Source organism: Mobula birostris, chromosome 14, assembly GCF_030028105.1.
Source record: "Mobula birostris isolate sMobBir1 chromosome 14, sMobBir1.hap1, whole genome shotgun sequence".
Lineage (NCBI taxonomy): Eukaryota > Metazoa > Chordata > Chondrichthyes > Myliobatiformes > Myliobatidae > Mobula > Mobula birostris.
Window position 1 is genome coordinate 10680278 of NC_092383.1, and position 18025 is coordinate 10698302.

The 18025-nt window shown below is 43.1% G+C and overlaps 1 protein-coding gene across 1 annotated transcript in view; it reads left to right on the forward strand.

The window, feature by feature from the left end:
- The window catches only part of LOC140209696 (synaptic vesicle glycoprotein 2B-like), a 194625-nt gene that overhangs the window by 96535 nt on the left and 80065 nt on the right, over positions 1–18025 (forward strand). The gene's annotated exons all lie outside the window — the stretch shown is intronic.

Genomic DNA, 18025 nt, shown 5'->3' on the forward strand with positions numbered 1-18025 from the left:
GAAATGCAAAGTGTTAATAGTGCAGTTATATTGAGATAGTGAATAGGGTTGTGCAGATTGGTTCAAGAAGTAGCCATTCCTGACCCTAGTGTCGTGGAAGCTCAGGCTTCTGCACCTCCTGCCTACAAGAAAGTGGCATTGCCTGGGTGGTGGGGATCTTTGATGATGGCTGATTGGTGAAATAACATTTCCCACATAAAGCTTTTGTTTCTAATGTCCTAACCAGGTAATTCCTGCACAGATGGGTGGAACATGTGCAGGAACGTGTGCAGGAAGTAGTACAGCTGGATTTCCAAGTTAGAACATTTTGGATTCTAATCAGGAATTTTAATGACCATCCTTCGATGGATTGGAAGCTGAAAAACTACAGAAGGATCATGCAATGAAAGTAAATGAGTGAAACCTTTTCCACTGGTCTCCTGATAAAGGCACTACTGATTAGTGGAGTGGGCTGGTCGTCTAAGAATTCTGCTCCCTTCGCCCCGTCTAAACGCAGGGACATTGGACAAAAGCAGGAACCATAAACACGTGAAATTCTGCAGATGCTGGAAATGCAATGCAACACACACCAAATGCTGGAGGAGTTCAACAGGTCAGGCAGCATCCACGGAAATGAATAAACAGTCGATGTTTTAGGCCGAGACACTTCTTCAGGACTGGAAGGGAAGGGGGAAGTCACCAGAATAAAAAGGGGTGTGGGGAGGGGAAAGCAGATAGCTAGAAGGAGATGGGGAGGCCAGGTGGGTAGGAAAGATAAAGATAATGGAATTTGAGAAGATGTGACCACAGGAGAAAGGGAAGGCGGAGGAGACGCATAGAGAGGTGATAAACAGCTGAGAAGAGATAAGGGGCCAGAAGAAGGGAGAGAGGAGAGAACATTTTTTTTTATCCAGTAGGAGGAATCAACATACATGCCATCAGGTTCAAGACTAACCAGATGGAACAGAAGGTGCTGCTCCTCTACCCTGGGAGTGGCCTCATCTTAGCACAAGAGGAGACCATGGACCAACATTTCAGCAATTTATTTATATTTACATTTGCACAGTTTGTTTACAGCTTATAGTTCCTGATGTTTACAGTTACTGTTCTATAGATTTGCTGAGTATGCCCACAGAAAAAGGAATTTCCAGGTAGAATGTGGTGACATGTATGTACTCTGATAATAAATTCTTCTTTGAACTTTGCACTTCGACCAGCCCAGTGGTCGTAACATCCTAGTGGCCACTGTAGCATTATGCTTACAGAGCCAGTGATCGGGATTCAGTTCCCCACTACTGTCTGTCAGAAGCTTGTACATTTCCCCCATGATCGTGTAGGTTTCCTCCGAGTGCTCTGGTTTCCTCCCGCAATCCAAAAAGAGAATGGTATGCTGGCAGTTATAGCGAGAGGATTCGAGTACAGGAGCAGGGAGGTTCTACTGCAGTTGTACAAGGCCTTGGTGAGACCACACCTGGAGTATTGTGTGCAGTTTTGGTCCCCTAATCTGAGGAAAGACATTCTTGCCATAGAGGGAGTACAAAGAAGGTTCACCAGATTGATTCCTGGGATGGCAGGACTTTCATATAATGAAAAACTGGATCAACTAGGCTTATACTCACTGGAATTTAGAAGATTGAGGGGAGATGTTATTGAAACGTATAAAATTCTAAAGGGATTGGACAGGCTAGATGCAGGAAGATTGCTCCTGATGTTGGGGAAGTCCAGAATGAGGGGTCACAGTTTGAGGATAATGGGGAAGCCTTTTAGGACCGAGATGAGGAAAAACTTCTTCACACAGAGAGTGGTGAATCTGTGGAATTCTCTGCCACAGGAAACAGTTGAGGCCAGTTCATTGGCTATCTTTAAGAGGGAGTCAGATAAGGCCCTAATGAATGGTGGTGCAGGCTCGAAGGGCCGAAAGGCCTACTCCTGCACCTATTTTCTATGCTTCTATGTTTCTAGAGTGTTGTTCATTAATGCAAACGATGCATCTCACTGTCTGCTTCGATATACATGCGACAAATAGAGCTAATCTTTATCTTTAAACTGAACAACCCACAGGCTCTTTTGTTTCATTTCAAAAATAGTCTTCATTCCTGATAAAAAAAAAAGAAACAATGCAAGAAAAAAACTTCAGATTCATGGTCAGTACATTATGTAGTGTATTATATAGCTTTACTTAAAGCTAGGCATGAAGGATGACAAAATGAGGGTAAAGCACCAGTGAAGTGAACTTGTGAAGTGAGCACCTTTGATTCTGTAGTGAGGAGCACATGGCAAATTCAAAATTAAAATCAATGAAATTATAAAGATATATAGATTAATTAGATTCTATAATAAGCTCTTGTGAGAAATGAGGGTTATAATTAAAATTTCTGTGACTGGAGAGATTGTTCACTGACTTCAGTGTAAGAACAGATCAATCAGATGTTATCAACAGTGTTTGACATCTGCTTGCAAACTCTTGTTTTGAGATTAATTACATTGTGTGCATTAGCTTTTTGAAATATCCTTTTTCTGGGTCTATCTGGATTGAAAGAGAAGTTGATCAACTGATATCAACCGAAAGACTGGCTTTAATGGGCCACGTCTGCGTGCTGCGTCTCTCCAGTGCTGCGTCTGTGAGACAGAGCTGGAGAGGTGTAGATGTCACAAGCACACAAGTTTCTGCAGACACTGGAGATCCAGAGCAACATGCACAAAATGCTGGAGGAGTATGGCAGGTCAGGCAGCATCTAGGGAGAGGAATAAGCAATCGATGTTTCGGGCCGAGACCCTTCATTAGGACTGGAAAGGAAGGGGGCAGGAGCCAGAATAAGGGGGTGGGGGAAGGGGAGGAGCACAAGCTGGCAGGTGATAGGTGAAACCAGGTGGGGGGGGTGGGAAGAAGATGACGTAAGAAGCTGGGAGGGGATAGGCTTTAGAGATAAAGGGCTGTAGAAGGTTATCCCTTTCCAGTCCTGATGAAGGGTCTCTGCTGGTGATGTTGTCTGTTTATTGCCCTCCATAGATGCTGCCTGACCTGCGGAGTTCCTCCAGCATTTTGAGAGTTTCTTTGGATTTCCAGCATTTGCAAAATCTCTGGTGTTTACGATTTCACTGCTGCAGCCTTCCTCCACCTTCACTGCCAATCTGATGTGTCATCATCTTCTACTAGCTCCATCGTTGAGGTCTTGCAGTAGCTCGCTTGGAGTAGCATTGCAAGTATAGACAACTTACTGAGTATAAGCTTGCATAAATTATACAAGGTAGAGAGAGAAACGACTGTGCAAACCGAGACATTAAAACCAGAGGAAAGATACAGAAACAAGTTTGTGGTGGTGCAAAAGTGATATCTAGCGTTCTGCTGCTAAATTAATGTGAATTATCCAATGAGCCCAGGTCCTAAACCTCTTCTGATGTTTCCACTGGAGCTGTGCCAGCAGTCTGGTTGAGTACTAAGTGAATTTGTTTGCCTACTCTCTTTTGTTTTGGAATGGCGGTACAGAGGATGCTTCCCTGCTTGTTTGTCATTGGATCACCCTCATGTCTCCTTGGCTACCCTTCATCAATGCAGCCCCTGAGGGGTTTGGCGGGTGGAAGTTTGTTTTGTTGGCGGAGCATCGATGAACAGACAAACTGTTGATTCGTGATCCAAAAGCATACTTGGACAGGCAATCTAACTGCTCAGTTGTAAAATCTCAGAGCTTGGCAGACCCTTCAGCCCATCAAACCTGTGCCAGCCTTTGAAGAAATGTCCAATTAGTCCAATTCTCTTGCTCTTGCCTCGCGCTTCTTCACAATTTCCCTTTAGAAAGTTACTACTGAGTTGCCTATCTTGCTTTTGTATCCCGAATGAACCTCTTTTATTTATCTATCTAGCTATCTAGTTAGTTAGCTAGTTGGTTACAGAGCGAAGTAGGACTTTCTGGCCCTTCAAGCCGTGGTGCCCAGCAATCCCCTGATTTAATCCAAGCTTTATCACAGGACAATTTACAATGACCAATTAACCTAGCAACCGGTACGTCTTTGGACTGTGGGAGGAAACTGGAGTACCCAGAGGAAACCCATGTGGTCACGGAGAGAATGTCCAAACCCCTTAGAGGCAGTGGTGGGAATTGAAGCTGGTTTGCCTATACTGTAGTGTGTTTTGCTTACAACTATGCTACTAGGTTGCCCCTATTTAATGCTTTTATCCCATTTCCTTTGATAACATGTCTCTGAGAAAACATTGTACACTAATAAGAACCTTGTTGCCGGCCGGTGGAGTAGTGGTATCAATACCAGACTTTGAGGTGAATGGTCCCAGATTCGAATCCAGCTGGCCCCTTGCACGCTTTCCATCCGTGCTGGATTCAGCATCGAGCTAGCAAATCGGCCTTGTAAAAAACAGACCAATGCTAAGAAAACACCAAAAAATGCTGCCACAAGTCGTGCGAAGGAACAACAACAACAACAAGAACCTTGTTAAAACCTCTGATACCTCGTCCATTATAAGCTGGGTTTTTGCAACAGTGGAAGGCTTCATAACACTGCCTTGCTTAGATACTAATGCACACGATTCAATCCATTAACTGCACCACTCTTTTTCTGACTAGAACATGAAAACGTTTGCTAGAGATGTCCTTAAGCGGTTGCCAGTTTGACACTTAAGCATTTGTGCTGTAAGCAGCTTCTATATAGCACATCAGTTGTGGTCAATTATCTCTCTGTGCTTTACAGGAGAACTATGGAATAAAAATTGACATCAGCTCTTTCAGAGAAATGAGATGTATCGTGATAAGATATATTCGTAACGTATAGTTGCTTCAAGAAGGTGGTATCCGTCATTGAATACCCTCACCATTCGGGTCTCTTCTCATCACTACCATCAGAGAGAAAACAAGAGTCTGAAGACCCACACTCAACAATCTTACCCTCTGCCATCAGATTTCTGAATGGTACATGAACCCATGAACACTATCTCATTACTCTCTTTTTTGGATTATTTATTTATTTTGAAATTAATAAATTTTTGTGTCTTACACTGTACAGATGGCACAAAAGAACACATTTCATGTTACATGGCAGTGATAAAAAATCTGATTCATATTCTGAAACTTTTTCAAACCAGTGGGTTTTAAGGAGAATACTGAAGGGGAGGAGGCAGATGGCAGGAATTCCCGAGTTTGCTACCAAAGTACCGAACACTTGGATGACATGAAGACATAGGAAGGGTGTAGAGGGGATTTACCAGAATTAGAGAATAGGTCTTAGGAAGGTAGGTTGAGTGAGCCAGGTATTTTCTCTTTGGAGAGGAGGAGGAAAGGTAATTTGATAGAGGTGGATAAGATGGTAAGAAACATAGATAGAGTGGACAACCAGAGGCATCTTCCCAGGGCAGAAATGGCTACTACAAGTAAGCATAACATTAAGGTGTCTGGAGGAATGTATAGGGTGGATGTCAGAGATCGACTTTTACATGGAGAGTGGTGGGTGTGTGGAAAATGCTGCCGGGGGTGGTGGTACAGTCAGATACGTTAGGTACATTTCAGATACTCTTTGATAGGCACATGGATGAAAGAAAAATGGAGGGCTACAGTATGTGGGAGGGAAGGGTTAGATTGATCTTGGAGTAGGTTAAAGGGTTTGCAGAACATTGAGGACTGAAGGGCCTGTACTGTGATGTACTGTTCCCTGTTCGTTGTTCCATGGCTGTCAATGGAGAAACAGTTGAAATCAAGGAGGCACAGGGAGTAAGAAGTTGATGAGAGCAGAGTTTCAGAAGGGTATAAGAAAGTTACTGGTGTGGGATTTAAAAGCAACAGGAATTTTAAAACTAAGACCATGATACAATCAAGAGGAATTCTGCAGATGCTGGAAATTCAAGCAACACACATCAAAGTTGCTGGTGAACGCAGCAGGCCAGCCAGCATCTCTAGGAAGAGGTACAGTTGATGTTTCAGGCCGAGACCCTTCGTCAGGACTAACTGAAGGAAGAGTTAGTAAGAGATTTGAAAGTGGGAGGGGGAGGGGGAGATCCAAAATGATAGTTTTATGAGAGGATCATGGGACAGGAAGCCCAGGGAGAAGGAAAAAAGGCGGGGGGGGGAACCCAGAGGATGGGCAAGGGGTATAGTCAGAGGGACAGAGGGAGAAAAAGGAGAGTGAGAGAAAGAATGTGTGTATAAAAATAAATAACGGATGGGGTACGAGGGGGAGGTGGGGCATTAGCGGAAGTTAGAGAAGTCAATGTTCATGCCATCAGGTTGGAGGCTACCCAGACAGAATATAAGGTGTTGTTCCTCCAACCTGAGTGTGGCTTCATCTTTACAGTAGAGGAGGCCGTGGATAGACATGTCAGAATGGGAATGGGATGTGGAATTAAAATGTGTGGCCACTGGGAGATCCTGCTTTCTCATCTCCCCCTCCCCCTCCCACTTTCAAATCTCTTACTAACTCTTCCTTCAGTTAGTCCTGATGAAGGATCTCAGCCTGAAACGTCAACTGTACCTCTTCCTAGAGATGCTGCCTGGCCTGCTGCGTTCACCAGCAACTTTGATGTGTGTTATCATGATACAATGTAGGTCTCAGCTGAATCACTGATGTGGATAAAGGTAAACGGTCACACCAGGGACTGTCTCCTGTAGCTTTGCCCTGTCTGCCATAAAATGTAGGATTTCCCTGAAGCCACCCAATTCAATTCAGTTTCCAATTCCCATTCCGGCATGTTGGTCCATGGTTTTCTCTACCTCCACAACTGCACTTAGATTGAAAGACTCTCTAAGGAGAGGCCATCTCTCTGGGTAGTCTCCAACCTGATGGCATGAACATTGATTTCTCTAACTTCCGGTAATTTCTCCCACTTCTCCCCTCTCTTTTCTCGTTGACCATTGTAGTTAGTCTCTCATCCATTCCCATCATCTCCCTCTGGTGCCTCTTCTCCTTCCCTTTCTTCCATCATCTGCTGTCCTATCTAATTAGATTTCCCCATCTTCAGCCCTTTACCTTTTCCACCAATCACCTCCATTCTCCTTACTTCATCCCCACCTTCCCCTTCACCTGGTCTTTCAGACTTGCACCCCTCACCCACCCTCACTTGCCTATTCTGCCTTCTTTCTAGTCCTGTTCAATGATCTCAGCCCAATACATCAAGTGTTCATTCCCCTCCATAGATGCTGCCTGACCTGCTGGGTTCCTCCAGCATTGTGTGTGTGTGTTACTCTGGATTTCCAGTCTTCGCAGAATCTCGTGTGTTTACTATCTCCTGTAGGTGGTTTTAAGGAACATTGTCGTTGTAGGAAAGCAGGAGATTATCTCTAAACACAATATTCCATTCCTGACTTAGACACAATGTTTGCTGATACTGAGCTCAAGGTGTGGATCGGGTTTCTTTCAATCTAATTAATATATCTGACTTTAACAAAACAAAGAATGAAAAAAAAAGCAAAACCAGCCACTCTGCAGGAACAAAATAACCCACAGCAGCTCCTGTCAAATGGAATAAATTATGAAACCATTTGGGGAGTTGGAATAACGTCAGCAGGCTGATGGAGAACTCCTCATGGGATTCTCTCATAAACCCAATTAAAGGGATTGCATAATGAAACTATATTTGGCTTTTTGTTTAAAAAAGAAAACAAGGAGTTCTCTTTGGCGTGAAGGAGGGTGAGAAGTGACTTGTTAAGATGTACAAGGTGATAAGAGGTACAGGATGGACACGGCAAATATTAAGTTGGACAACTTTAAGATGATTGGATAAAAGTGTTGGGGGGGGGAAGTAGAGGTAATGAGTTACACATAGAGTGGTTCAAATGGTTCAATTTAATGTCAGTGAGTGTAGACGGTATGCAACTTGAAATTCTTACTCTTCACAGACCCAAGAAACAAGAATCTCCAAAAAATGAATGATAGAAACATCAGGACCCCAAAGGCCCCCTCCCAGCATCTGCACCAGCAAAAGCACTGAACTCCCGCCCCCACCCCGCTCCACCATGGAAGCAATAGCAACCCGCCCCCCTCCCGCCCAAAGAGACCTCGATCTAGAGTCCATCAAAAGCTACAGTCTAACCTAGCATTTTAGTATCTTAGACCAGTGGGTACATGGAACGTGCTGCTAGGGGTGGTGGCAGAGACTCCGAGATAGGCTTGTGGACGAGAGAAAAATGGAGGGCTTATGTAGGAGGAAGGGTTAGATTAATCTTATATTAGGTTAATAGGTCAGCACAACATCATAGTCCGAAGGGCCTGTAGAGTGCTGTAATTATCAATGTTCTGTGTACTTTCTAGAACGATTGTTTATGTATGCCCTAACACATTCTTTCTCTTTTTTCTATATATCCCTCTCTCACCTTCTCTTCTTCTGCAAATTAATTTGCATTTCTTTCTTATGTCTATCAGAATCAGGTTTAATATCAATGACATATGTTGTGAAGTTTGTTGTCTTTGCAGCAGCAGCTGTATAAAGCAATACATAGTAAGAGAAAAAAACTGTGAATTACGTTGTATATATATATATGAAATAGTTAAATAAGTAATGTAAAAACAGAAACAAAAAGGTAGTGAGGTAGCGTTCACGGGTTCAATGTCCATTCAGAAATCTGATGGCAGAGGGGAAGAAGCTGTTCCTGAATCATTGAGTGTGTGCCTTCAGACTTCTGTACCTCCTTCATGATGGTAGCAATGAGAAGAGGGCATGACAAGGGTGATGAAGGTCCTTAATGACAGACCCTGCCTTTTCGAAGCATCGCTCCTTGAAAGATATCTTGAATGCTGGGGAGGCTAGTGCATATGATGGAGCTGGCTGAGTTTACAACTCTCTGTAGCTTATCTCAATCCTGTGCATTAGCACCCCCACCCCCCAACCAGACGGTGATGTAGACAGTTAGAATGCTCTCCACAGTACAACTGTAGAAATTTGCAAGTGTCTTTGGTGACATACCAAATCTCTGCAAATCAAGTTTATTGTCATGGGCTCAAGGATGGTGAGGTACAGGTGCAATGAACAGCAATCAGATGAACATTCTCGACCCAAAATGTCAACAGACCATTTAAAGTCTAAAGAAAACATTAGCTTTATTTTTATATAATTTTCTATATCATTTGACTCAGGCAAATGTGAAGTGTTGCATCTTGGTTGGTTAAGTGCAAAGAGACAGTCCGCTGTTAAGGGTACAGAGGGGTCTTGGGCATCCAAGTTCATGGCTCTCCGGAAGTGCCTATACAGCTTGATAGGGTGGTTAAGAAGCCACATGACATGCTTTCCTTTATCAACCAGGGCTTTGAGTTCGTATGTCAGGAAGTTATGTTGTAGTTTTATAAAGCTCTAGTGTGGCTGCATCTGAAGTATTGCATACAGTTTTGTTCGCCCATTATCGTCATGGAAAGCAAACATGAAATGGTTCAGCTCTCAGAAAGAAATGGGACAGATGCACCTGCATGCTACAGCATAAGACTATAACATATAGGAGCCGAATTGGGCTATTCAGCCCATCGAGTCTGATTTATTTTCCCTCTCAGCCTCATTCTCCTGCCTTTGCCCTTTAACCTTTGGCACCCTTACTAATGAAGAACCAATCAAACTCTTATTTTTTTTATTATTTGTTAGTTTGTTTGTTATTTAAATATACCCATTGACTTTGCCTGCAAATCCAGCCGTGGCAATGAATTCCACAGATTTATCACCCTTTGGCTAAATAAATTCCTCCTCTTCTTTGTTCTAAAGAGACGTCCTTACATTCTGAGGCTGTGCTCTCTGCTCCTAGACTCTCCCACTATTGGAAACATCCTCTTTATGTCCACTCTATTTTGACCTTTCAATATTTGGTAGGTTGCACAGTCTGTCTGTAGCCACATCAGCCCTGTGAATGTGGGGAAACAGCAATAAATCTGACAAGCCAAGCTGAATGCATGATACTGATATTAAGATTGCTTTCAACGTAACACGTTTATCCTGCTCCTGGAACAGATTTTGGAATTCTCAGCTTTCTGACTTGCAATCATTGACATTCCACAGTTGATGTTTCCTCCTTCCAAGATTCAATAAGGGGCGTCTGTGCTCCAAAAACTAATATTTCTGTTCACCGCAAATATCTGCTCTCCATTCATCTCCCATGCTATGGTACGTCAGGATACTTGTTCTCACTGCTGCCATCAGGATGAAGGCACAGGAGCCTCAGCACTCACGGCCAGGTTTAGGAACAGTTACTACCCCTCAACCACCAGGCTATTGAATCAAAGGAGATAACTTCACTCCTCCTCCATGTACGATAATTATTTATTGCAAAAGTATTAAATATGTGAGTACCATTACAGTGATGTAGTGGAGATGTATTTGTGGCACATAAATTGTTCTTTATCTGTCCAAAATAATGAAATAAGAAATAGAATACAATTCTAAGACATGTGATATTCTGTAATGAACTGATTGATGGAGACAATATTTCTCTTGCCTGAACTATAATTCCAAGACTTCATTGCTTTTTCCCCTAAGATCACTTTTAGTGATGGTCAAACTGAAAAGGTTGTTTCACTATGACATAACTTCTTGGAGAAAAGTCATCAGCAGACATAATTCTGCAAAAAATTGCTTTTGCCCTTGTATGTTACTCTATATATACTTATATTCTCATCAAATCAGGTATTTTGACACCAGGTCTCTCTTCCTCCACTTTTTTCAGGCCTTCTCATTAATTTATAGTCAATTACTACTCCTGCACAGGTCCGTGATTAGTAGGGGCATCAAAGATTACAGGTATTTCATTGAAACATATAGAATATTAAAAAGCCTACATAGAGTAGATGTGCCGAGGATATTTCCAATAGCTGGAGAGTCTAGGACCAAAGGGAACTGCCTCAGAATAGAAGGACGTACCTTTAGAACAGAGGTGAGGAGGGGTTTCTTTAGCTAGATGGTGGCCAATCTGTGGAATTCATTGCTGTGGAGGCTAAGGCATTGACTATAGTTAAAGTGGAGGTTGATCGGTTCTTGATTAATGGAGTATTAAAGGTGATTACAGGTGATTAAAGGTGATTATTATTAATCCCCTTAAAGGCATAACAAGGGGAGAAGGCAGGAGAATGGTGTTGATAAGGAAAATAAATTAGTTAAGAAGCACAAACACAAGAAAAACTGCAGATGCTGGAAATCCAAAGCAACACACACAAAATGCTGGAGGAACTCAGCTGTCCACGCTGCATCGGTCCTGATGAAGGGTCTTGGCCTGAAATGTCGACTATTTACTCCTTTTCAAAAATGATGCCTGGTCTGATGAGTTCCTCCAGCATTTAATGTGTGTTATTTCTGTCTTATGGTCTTATGAAATACATGATCTCATTCTGTTAATTCTATTAAATTGTGTCCTCCTGATATCTTATCCTGTCTGTCAGGTCGCTAATTCTTTTTGGTGTTTTTGAAAGCAGTTCCTCGGTTGCTAACCGCTGCTGATTTTTCACAGCCAGACCGGAAGCCAAAAAAAATAAAACACCAGATTGTGACTGTTGGCCAACTGTGCGTCATTGGCACCAAGATGGCAATCCCATAGAGAGACCATATGGATGTTGAGATAGGAAATAGAAATATCACACCAGTCCACGAGGGCAGGAGGTTATCACCGTCTAGGTTGGAGTTAAAGCATATTGAGACAGCGGAGACTTTCTCCAGCAAAGCACAAACTACACCTGAAATGGTGCATTTTATCATAGTTTGTTTGAGTGAGGAACATGCTGTAATCTCTGGCTCATCAGGACTGACATCTCCAGCCTTACAGGAAAACAAGAAACATGACTAAGTATCTGAGAGTACATTTGACAACGTAATTTAATCCAAGGGTCCAGACAATTTGCACTGATTGCATTGCAGTTTGGTCTTCAGTGCAGCATAATAATTGTACAGGGACTCCCTGTTAATGTAAAACAGTGGACACATGATGTCAGTATAGGTCAGCTGACAGCTTAGCAACTAGCTGATCATTTGTAGAGCACAGTTTTTTTTCTAACTTTATTTGTCAGATGTACATGGAATTATACAGTAAAATTTTTTGCTTTTGTCAAATTAAATCGGCAAGGAAATTGCTAAGCAGACTGCAAGTGTTGCCAACGGCAACATAGTATGCCCACAATTTACTAACCCTAATCTTTGGAATGTGGGAGGAAACCAGAGCACCCGGAGGAAGCCCATGCAATCATGGGGAGAACAGAAAATCTCTTTACAGACAGTAGTGGGTGCAGCGGTTATTTGAAAACAAACCAAAACCACTGAGACGCAAAGCCAGGGTATGACACGCTTCCAAATAATGAAGTTCCAAATCGAAAAAAGTCTGTCCGATTCTTTATTACTAAACCAGCAAAGCTGAACAATTTTATAGTGATAAAATCTAACAAAACAAATTAGTGATATAACAGTCTAATTAGCAGTCTAATAGCAATATCAGCATTCGAATAAGGTAACTAAACTTTCTAATGGCATTCCAGTTAGCGATCTAGTTAGCAAAATAGTGATGTTAGGGTAACTACTTAGAGTATTTAAGCAGCCTAATAACATTCCACTCAATGGTCAACAAAAAATATTGTTCACTGTGGCTTACTCACTCTCCACTAGACTAAACAACTAGCAAAACGAGAATATGTAGCTATACTCATTTGTTTCTAGCACGCCTGTACCTTCTTCCTGATCGGATGAAGAGACAAGAGGGCATGATCTTGGTGGTGGGGGTCCCTGATGAAGGATGCTGCTTTCCTGAAACACCACTCTAGGTAGATGCGCTTTAATTCTGGGGTGGGCTCTACCCATGATGGACTAGGTTGCATTCGTTACATTTTGTAGGATTTTCTGTTCTAGGACATTGGTGTTTCCATACCAGGCTATGATGCAACCAGTCAATATACTCTTCGTCACACATCTGTAGAAATTTTAGATGCCGAGCCAAATCTTCTCCACCTTCTAAGGAAGTATAGGTGCTGCTGTGCTTTCTTCATAATTGCACTTTCAAGCCGGCCCCAGGACAGGTCCCCTGAAATGATAACACGAAGGATTTTAAAGTTGCTGACCCTCTTCATCTCTGATCCTTCGATGAGTTTCCTCCTCCTGAAGTCAATAATCAACTCCTTGACCTTCCTGACATTGAGTAAGAGGCTGTAGCTGTGACACCCCTCAGCAAGATTTTCAATCTCCCGCCTTTATGCTGATTCACCACCAGCTTTGATTTGCCCTGTGACAGCGGTGACATCAGCAAACCTGAATATGGCATTCGAGCTGTGCTTAGCCTTGCAGTGATAAAGCAAGCAGAGCGGGGTCTAAGCACACATCTGGTGTTGCACCTGTGTTAACTGAGATTGTGGAGAAGATGTTGTTGCCAATCCAATTGCAAATGAGGAAATTGAGGATCCGATTGCACAAGCAGATATTGAAGCTTACTGATAGTTTTGAGCGGATGATAGTATTAAATGCCAAGCTGTAGTCGGTAAAGAGCATCCTGATGTTTGCACCTTTGCTGTCCAGATGTTCCAGGGTTGTGTGAAGAGCCAATGAGACGGTACCTGCTGTGACCAATTTCGCCAGTAGGCAAATTGCAGCGGATCCAAGTTGCTTTTCAGGCAGGAGTTGATACGTTTTATCACCAACCTCTCAAAGCACTTCATCACTGTGGAAGTAAGTGCTACTTGATGATAGTCATTAAGACAGGTTACCACATTCTTCATGAAACACTGGTGCATGTGAAGGCTGCTTGAAGCAGTGGTACCTCAGATTGCTGAAGTGACCTGTTAAAGATCTCAGTGAACACTCCAGCCAATTGATCAGCACAGGTCTTTAGTACCTGGCCAGATTGTTCAAACTGCTTTGGATAGAGACATAAGAATAGAATACAGATAAGTAACAACCTAAACAAATGCTAGAAGAGATTCAGATGGGCTGAATAGTACACTCCATTCCAGTGTTGGAGAAGTTTAGAGGCAAGAATGCTGTTCCTTCACTAGAGGTGTCAGATTAACACAACGTCCATTACTGGTGTGAACACAGAACAATAGTTCTTAGGTCATTCCCCTGGGATTACGAAAATCAGAATCAGAATCATGTTTAATATCATTGACGTGTAGTGAACTCTGTTATGTATTTTCAATACATAAAAATTGTTATAAATTGCAATTATAAATGCATATAATATGCAATACTGTGCAAAGGTCTTAGATACATGTATATAGCCAGGGTACCCAAGACTTGCACAAAACTGTATTTGTCATTGTGGAGCGGAGGGCGAGTTTGTAAATCTGAAGTGAGCAAAGGATGTTGGGAATGGTGAGGGTGGAGCGCCACGGGAGGGTGTGGGACAGGTGGCAGAGAAGGAGTGCCAGGGGTGGGGTTGGCATTGATGCCGGTGCACCCATCCCTGAGGCACCAGGCAAGTTCGTTTGATTCCAAACAATTGGTTTATTGATCATTACAGAATGTCTCTCTGGTGCTTCCTGTTCCCTCCCCTCTCCCTTCCCCCTTTTCCCAACCATGATTCCCCTCTCTCTGCCCCCCTTCCCACTCTAGTCCACAATAGAGACCCATATCAGAATCAGGTTTATCGTCACTCACGTGAATTTTTTTTTTTTGCGGCAGCAGTACAGTGCAATATATAACATTACTACAGTACTGTGCAAAAGTCTTAGGTCACCCTTGCTATGTATCTGTGCTGAAGACTTTTGCACAGTACTGCATAAAATTAAATTAATTAAGTAGTACTAAAGAGAGCAAAAATAGTGAGGTAGTGTTTACGGGTTTGTTCATTGTCCATTCAGAAATAGAGAAGAGGTGGAAGCTGTTCCTAAAATTTGTTGGCAGCGGGGTAGAAGCTGCCCCAAAAGCCCCTTCCTAAATGGGGCAGAGAGAGGTGGAAAAGAAAGTCTATCACATTGCATCCTCCACAAAATTCTGGAGGGACTCGGTAAATCTGGCAGCATCTATGAAGGGGAATGAACAGTCGATAATTTGGTCCAAGACCCTCCATCCTCTCCTGGTGAAAAGTCTTGGCCTGAAACATCAACTGTTTATTCCCCTCCATTGATGACGATGACCTGCTGAGTACCTCCGGCATTTTGTGTGTGTTGCTCAGATCTCCAGCATCTGAAGGTTCAAGATTGTTTAATGTCATTTCCAGTACACAAATGTAAAGGACAACAAAATAATAACGGGCTTTCTTGCAGCACGAAAAATACAGTATGATAAATAACACAATAAATATAAATACATGAGATAACTTATATACATAAATTGATTATACACTATGTCCATAAAGTGATGCCTCGCACAGGAGTGTCTGTACATAATGTGACTCTGATAAAGTCGTGGTGGTTGGGGTGTGGAGGAATGGGTTAATGGTTGGAGGTGTTAATTAGCCTTGCTGCTCTGGGAAAGTAACTCTTTTTGTGTGTGGTGGTCCTGGTGTGGATGCTGTGTATCCTTCTCCCGTATGGGAGTGGAAGAAGCAGTCTATGAGCAGGGTGGGGAGGATCCTTCATAACGTGAACTGGCCCTTTTCCCGCACCTTTCTCTGTGTATATCCTTGGTGGTGGGTAGGCTGGTGCCATTGATTCGTTGGCCAGTTTTGGCTACTCATTCTAGAGCCTTCCTGACCGGCTCTGTGCAGTTTCCGTACCATGCAGTAATGCAGCATGTTACGATGCTCTCTACTGCGCTCTCAGTAGAATGACATGAGCATAGATATGCACAGTCCAGCTGTCTCCACCCTCCTCAGAAAGTACAGGCATGGGCGAGCTTTCATGGTTGTGTAGAATGTGTTACGGGACCATGCGCTGTTGCACGGCCAGGATATGAAATTGCTCGCAGATTCCAGTGCTGTGCTGCCGATCTAAAGAGGGGTGTGAGTGGTTCAGAAGCTTTTGAAATTATAAGTCACAGTGTATTCGTTATTCAATATAGACACGCACACACAGGTTACAGTACGGATGGACCCCATTTGGCAATGAGTGCTCTATGCAACAGTAATTCAGTTTATCTTCTTTTCCTCACATCCCTGTGTACTCAGTTCCACTATGAATGCATTATTAAAACTGCCTTCATTATCCAGTGCGGTACTTTCCAAATCCTAACCACACACTGGGTTAAAAGGCTTTTATCCTCCATTACTTTTGATACCAATTCCGTTCATTTTACAATATTGTGCACATATATAAGTCTTAGGCACATGTCTATAGCTAGACTGCCTGATACTTTAGCACAGTACTGTAGTCATTTTATGTATTGCACTGTACTGCTGCCACAAAAAAAAACAGATTTCATGACATACGTGAGTTGATGATAAACCTGATTCTGATATGGATCTTTATTGTGGACTGAGAGTGGGAAGGGGGCAGGGAGAGGGGAATCATGGTTGGGAAATGGGGAAGGGAGAGGAGAGGGAGCAGGAAGCACCAGAGAGGCATTCTGTGATGATCAATAACCCAGTTGTTTGGAATCAAATCACCCTGCCCGGTGTCTCAGGGCTGGGTGTGTCTGCACCTGCACCACCCTTCACCCCTGGCACTGCCACCTGTCCCATACCCCTCCCACAGCGCTTCACCCTCGCCATTCCCAACATCCATCAGGTTTACAAATTCGCTCTTCACTCCATTTTGGCAAATACAGTACTGTGCAAAAGTCTTAGGCATCCCAGGTTATTGATCATTTTGGGGAGTTTCTCTCTGTTCACTCCGTTTAAAACCTTCATGACTTTAACCAGCTCTATCCAAACCCCTCTCAGTCTGCTCTATTCCATGAAAAACTTCAAAGTCTACCCAGATAACTAAGATCTATTATCCCTGCAATCAGTCTTGTAACAATTCCGGACTCATCTTCACTGACTTCCTCTGTGCTGGCTGCCTATTCCACCTCTAGTCGAGTTGATTGGTGGGTAGCCTTTGGCAGACTTAGTGAACAAATTACCTGGATCCTGATGGCTGGTTAACTGTCCGGGCCAAGTTGGTTGCTGGTTTGCTCTGGCTAAGATCGTCATGCAGGGGAGAGGATATAGAATGAAGGGGTTGTTTTCTATCTCCACAGAACAAACTCTTTCATAATCAGAATCAGGTTTACTGTCACTGACGTACAGTAGGTCTTGAAATTTATTACTTTGTAGCAGCAGGTCAGTGCAATATATGAAAAAATATGTGTTACAATAAAATAATTAAAAATAGCAAAAAGAGAGTAAAATTGCGAGGTGGTGCTCATAGACACACGAGGTACTGCAGATGCTGGAAATCTAGAGCAATTCACACAATGTGCTGGAGGAGCTCAGTAGGTCAGGCAGCATCTATGGATGGGAGTAAAGAGTCAACTCTGATGAAGAGCCTTGGTCCAAAACCTCAACTGTTTATTCCCAAGCATAGATGCTGCCTGATCTGCTGAGCTCCTCCAGCACATTATGTGTATTGAGGTAGCAGTCATGGTTCATAGACCATTCAGAAATCCAATGGTGGGGGCAGGGGGAAGAAATTGTTTCTAAAATATTGCGTGTGTGTCTTTAGGCTCCAGTGCCTCCTCCTTGATTGTAGCAATGAAAAGAAGGCATATCCTAGATAGTGAGGGTCCTTAATGATGAATGTCATCTTCTTGAGGCCCCTCTTTTTGTAGGTGTCCTCGATGGTGTGGAGGCTGGTGCCTGTGATAGAACTGGCTGAGTCTATGACCCTCCACAGCCTTTTCCGATCCTGTGCATTGAAGTCTCCACATCGGGGGTGTTGACCAATGCGGTTTCCGTTTACGTTGCAGCAGGCACGGCAGGGCGTCCCGGCTACACAAACATGGGAACAACTGGTCATGAGGGAGTCTGTCAAAAAATGTTGCAACATGATGAAAATTGTCATCTTCAACCCAAACACGATGGAAATAGTAAACACTAGAAATTCCGCAGTTGCTGGAAATCCAGAGTGGCACACGCAAAATGCTGGAGGAACTCAGCAGGTCAGGGAGCATCTATTGAGCAGAATAAACAGTCATCATTTGGGGCCAAGACCCTTCTTCAGGATGACAAGGAAGGGCGAGGATGCCAGAATAAAAAGCTGGGGGTTAGGGAAGGAAGACAGCTAGAAAGTGATTGGTGAAGCCAGG